Genomic DNA, 6,000 nt, shown 5'->3' with positions numbered 1-6,000 from the left:
TATAATCGTACAAGTAGCAAACTGACAAAATGCCCTAGATGTAATCTATATGCAGCAGACATTAAACACATGTTTATGACATGTCCAGAACGGACAATATTTTGGCAAAAGGTTGGGGATGTTTTGCATCAAAAGCTAGGGATAGAAACGCCTTTGTCGGCCATTGAAATCATGATGGGATTTAGCTCTGTAAATTCTAAGTATAACAGCCTGCTTGCTATTTTATTATTTGCAGCAAGATTAACCATAGCTAGAGTGTGGATAGCACCAAAATCTCCAACTGTAATGGATTGGTGGCTGCTAGTAAGGCAGATATACGACATGGAATCAGCGTTGGCTAGGACGAGAGGTGTCTGCTCTATAACTAAATGTACTGTAATTTTGGGACCTTTGTTCTAAGTGGTATAAGTAGAAAGATGTAGGGTTGGGGTAAAATGATTAGACTATCCTTAGACTAGATTAGGATAGGGAATTTTCTTTATGGAACACCTGATTGCGACAATATGCTTTATTTGTGTTGTGGCTGTTACCGTTCTGTATCTCATATTATTACAGCTTAATTTACTGCCACATTTCTGCCTTCAACCGGCATTGCTGTATTCTCAGAATTTATTTATATTCTTCATAGACACTGGATTGATAGATATTAATAATTAAACCAATTTATTCAAAATGATTGATTCCTGGTACTAAAGGTGGAGTCACATTTAGGTTCACAAGTTGGAAATGTATTACTGATGTTATCTTCCTTAACGCGCTTAAAGTCAACTAACAAAGGTCCAAACAACGAAAAGGAAATATATTTGATTACTTTATGAAGAGATTAATAACTACCAGTGCACCATCATTATTAAACCAGATTATCAGATAACATCAAAGTGCAGAGATGTCATTCTTCAATGCAGATGTCATCATTATTTTACATCAGGCCTGGAGAAGACTCTCGCAGCCTTAATAAATATAACACTGCCAACCAACTTGCATTTAAAATAAAAGTTTCTGCAGTTTTGATCTTTAGCAGCAAACTGTGTCACATGAGTAGAAGGTATAAAGATGACATCCCATTTGAGAAACAGAGCATATAGAATTAGCAATATGGATTGTCGATCGGGGATCTTTGGAAGAACACTGGGTGCATTAAAAATTAAATCTATCTCCATGACTTGTGCTATTAGCTGCCTACATATTAACCCATTGCACTCCGTTATAAAAGCAAACTTTCTTTCATTTGTAGGTTATAGCCTGGTAGCCCTTCTAGGGAAGTTTGGTCTCTGGGTGGATCAAACTCAGAGCAGTTTATTGAGGAGAGTTGTTAATCTAGCCAACTCAAGCAGTCAATCTCAAGTTACACCTGGATTTAACCTGTAGCAGCCATTATTAAAATTGATACTTACATTTCTCATCAGCTGCGTCCTAAAGCAGCATGCTAGCGAATATTCTCTAGGATTTATTTGGTAAACATTTTCAAGCAACCTCCCCAGATGCACCCCATGTTTAAATGAGGCACTGGGCATTTAACAGATTCATGCACTATGGTTTATTTTAATATCCCAAGGGCATTTGAAATAGCTAGCATATAACAGCTTAAAGCTGTGACATGAAAGCACTGAACAGAAAGAAAATATTCAGTTGGGGTGGTTTCTCTGAAAAGAAACTATTAAAAGACTTAAAATGCCCTCTCAGTAAATCAACAAAACACTGCTTTATGCGCATTGATTTTCAATGCCCACCTTTATTAGAAACTAGACCTGGTTGGCAAACATATAGATGCTATTCCAAATGCAGTCACCTGCGTGGTTATAACTTCGAACCATTACCACACATTCCACGTGTTTATCAATCGTCATTAATGGAACAACTGAATTGGCTCAGACCAGTTTTTCTGAAAAACATATGCTAAGTAACAACTGGCAGTAACGTTTTTTAAATGGGTTGACATGGCCCAGTCTCTTCTGAGTAGAGGATATTAAAATCTAACACATCAAGAGTGCTCATGAGAAAACCTACTATTACAACCGAAGGGGAAAAGTGGATTTTGAATTTGTTTATTTTACTACCTGAACTGACTTTTCCCATACACCATGCTATACCTATATTTTACGATTTAGAAAAGGGGGTGGTGATGAACAGAGTGTCTGAGTTAAACAGACCACTCTTACCCAGTCCAAAGATCAGGGCTTGATCCATCACCGTTATTTATCTCACTGCCCCATCCCAGCTCAGAACCTGGCTATATGCAAATCAGTCTGTCCCTGGCCCAGTGCATCATGGGAACAGGGCAGACTAAACTACCAAGCCAATTCTTCACCAGAAAGGAGACAAGCTACCGGGGACCGGTTTCTGGCATTTCAGCCTTCTTCGGCCCGGCTTGCTTGAATCCTGATGGAGCAGTGAGAAAGGGACTCATGTCTGAGTATACCCTGCCACACCTATAGTGGCCAAAAACGATTTAGAAAAGGGGGTGGTGATGAACAGAGTGTCTGAGTTAAACAGACCACTCTTACCCAGTCCAAAGATCAGGGCTTGATCCATCACCGTTATTTATCTCACTGCCCCATCCCAGCTCAGAACCTGGCTATATGCAAATCAGTCTGTCCCTGGCCCAGTGCATCATGGGAACAGGGCAGACTAAACTACCAAGCCAATTCTTCACCAGAAAGGAGACAAGCTACCGGGGACCGGTTTCTGGCATTTCAGCCTTCTTCGGACCGGCTTGCTTGAATCCTGATGGAGCAGTGAGAAAGGGACTCATGTCTGAGTATACCCTGCCACACCTATAGTGGCCAAAAACGATTTAGAAAAGGGGGTGGTGATGAACAGAGTGCCTGAGTTAAACAGACCACTCTTACCCAGTCCAAAGATCAGGGCTTGATCCATCACCGTTATTTATCTCACTGCCCCATCCCAGCTCAGAACCTGGCTATATGCAAATCAGTCTGTCCCTGGCCCAGTGCATCATGGGAACAGGGCAGACTAAACTACCAAGCCAATTCTTCACCAGAAAGGAGACAAGCTACCGGGGACCGGTTTCTGGCATTTCAGCCTTCTTCGGCCCGGCTTGCTTGAATCCTGATGGAGCAGTGAGAAAGGGACTCATGTCTGAGTATACCCTGCCACACCTATAGTGGCCAAAAATGATTTAGAAAAGGGGGTGGTGATGAACAGAGTGTCTGAGTTGAACAGACCACTCTTACCCAGTCCAAAGATCAGGGCTTGATCCATCACCGTTATTTATCTCACTGCCCCATCCCAGCTCAGAACCTGGCTATATGCAAATCAGTCTGTCCCTGGCCCAGTGCATCATGGGAACAGGGCAGACTAAACTACCAAGCCAATTCTTCACCAGAAAGGAGACAAGCTACCGGGGACCGGTTTCTGGCATTTCAGCCTTCTTCGGCCCGGCTTGCTTGAATCCTTGTTGTAAATATTTTTGTCCACCCTAAGCGTGGAAGGGTATTCTCAGATGTGAGACCCTTGCTCATTGCACCATCAGGATTCAAGAAAACCGGGCCGAAGACGGCTGTAATGCCAGAAACCGGTCCCCGGGAGCTTGTTTCCTTCCCAGTGTAAGAATTGGCTTTTGTAGTTTGGTTTGCCCTGTTCCCATCATGCACTGGGACAGGAACAGACTAATTTGCATACAGCCAGGTTCTGAAACTGGGATGGTGCAGTGAGCTAAAAAACGGTGTTGGATCTAGCCCTGATCTCTTGACTGGGTGAGAGCTTTCTGCTTAATTCAGAGACTCTGTCCCTCACCACCCCTTGTTGTAAATATTTTTGTCCACCCTAAGCGTGGAAGGGTATTCTCAGATGTGAGACCCTTGCTCATTGCACCATCAGGATTCAAGCAAACCGGGCCGAAGACGGCTGTAATGCCAGAAACCGGTCCCCGGGAGCTTGTTTCCTTCCCAGTGTAAGAATTGGCTTTTGTAGTTTGGTTTGCCCTGTTCCCATCATGCACTGGGACAGGAACAGACTAATTTGCATACAGCCAGGTTCTGAAACTGGGATGGTGCAGTGAGCTAAAAAACGGTGTTGGATCTAGCCCTGATCTCTTGACTGGGTGAGAGCTTTCTGCTTAATTCAGAGACTCTGTCCCTCACCACCCCTTGTTGTAAATATTTTTGTCCACCCTAAGCGTGGAAGGGTATTCTCAGATGTGAGACCCTTGCTCATTGCACCATCAGGATTCAAGCAAACCGGGCCGAAGACGGCTGTAATGCCAGAAACCGGTCCCCGGGAGCTTGTTTCCTTCCCAGTGTAAGAATTGGCTTTTGTAGTTTGGTTTGCCCTGTTCCCATCATGCACTGGGACAGGAACAGACTAATTTGCATACAGACAGGTTCTGAAACTGGGATGGTGCAGTGAGCTAAAAAACGGTGTTGGATCTAGCCCTGATCTCTTGACTGGGTGAGAGCTTTCTGCTTAATTCAGAGACTCTGTCCCTCACCACCCCTTGTTGTAAATATTTTTGTCCACCCTAAGCGTGGAAGGGTATTCTCAGATGTGAGACCCTTGCTCATTGCACCATCAGGATTCAAGCAAACCGGGCCGAAGGCGGCTGTAATGCCAGAAACCGGTCCCCGGGAGCTTGTTTCCTTCCCAGTGTAAGAATTGGCTTTTGTAGTTTGGTTTGCCCTGTTCCCATCATGCACTGGGACAGGAACAGACTAATTTGCATACAGCCAGGTTCTGAAACTGGGATGGTGCAGTGAGCTAAAAAACGGTGTTGGACATAGCCCTGATCTCTTGATTGGGTGAGAGCTTTCTGCTTAATTCAGAGACTCTGTCCCTCACCACCCCTTGTTGTAAATATTTTTGTCCACCCTAAGCGTGGAAGGGTATTCTCAGATGTGAGACCCTTGCTCATTGCACCATCAGGATTCAAGCAAACCGGGCCGAAGATGGCTGTAATGCCGGAAACCGGTCCCCGGGAGCTTGTTTCCTTCCCAGTGTAAGAATTGGCTTTTGTAGTTTGGTTTGCCCTGTTCCCATCATGCACTGGGACAGGAACAGACTAATTTGCATACAGCCAGGTTCTGAAACTGGGATGGTGCAGTGAGCTAAAAAACGGTGTTGGATCTAGCCCTGATCTCTTGACTGGGTGAGAGCTTTCTGCTTAATTCAGAGACTCTGTCCCTCACCACCCCTTGTTGTAAATATTTTTGTCCACCCTAAGCGTGGAAGGGTATTCTCAGATGTGAGACCCTTGCTCATTGCACCATCAGGATTCAAGCAAACCGGGCCGAAGACGGCTGTAATGCCAGAAACCGGTCCCCGGGAGCTTGTTTCCTTCCCAGTGTAGGAATTGGCTTTTGTAGTTTGGTTTGCCCTGTTCCCATCATGCACTGGGACAGGAACAGACTAATTTGCATACAGCCAGGTTCTGAAACTGGGATGGTGCAGTGAGCTAAAAAACGGTGTTGGATCTAGCCCTGATCTCTTGACTGGGTGAGAGCTTTCTGCTTAATTCAGAGACTCTGTCCCTCACCACCCCTTGTTGTAAATATTTCTGTCCACCCTAAGCGTGGAAGGTATTCTCAGATGTGAGACCCTTGCTCATTGCACCATCAGGATTCAAGCAAACCGGGCCGAAGACGGCTGTAATGCCAGAAACCGGTCCCCGGGAGCTTGTTTCCTTCCCAGTGTAAGAATTGGCTTTTGTAGTTTGGTTTGCCCTGTTCCCATCATGCACTGGGACAGGAACAGACTAATTTGCATACAGCCAGGTTCTGAAACTGGGATGGTGCAGTGAGCTAAAAAACGGTGTTGGATCTAGCCCTGATCTCTTGACTGGGTGAGAGCTTTCTGCTTAATTCAGAGACTCTGTCCCTCACCACCCCTTGTTGTAAATATTTTTGTCCACCCTAAGCGTGGAAGGGTATTCTCAGATGTGAGACCCTTGCTCATTGCACCATCAGGATTCAAGCAAACCGGGCCGAAGACGGCTGTAATGCCAGAAACCGGTCCCCGGGAGCTTGTTTCCTTCCCAGTGTAAGA

Source organism: Lissotriton vulgaris, chromosome 9 (assembly GCF_964263255.1).
Source record: "Lissotriton vulgaris chromosome 9, aLisVul1.2, whole genome shotgun sequence".
In the NCBI taxonomy this organism is placed as follows: domain Eukaryota; kingdom Metazoa; phylum Chordata; class Amphibia; order Caudata; family Salamandridae; genus Lissotriton; species Lissotriton vulgaris.
The sequence above is the reverse complement of the archived record's forward strand: the minus strand, read 5'-3'. Positions refer to the sequence as shown.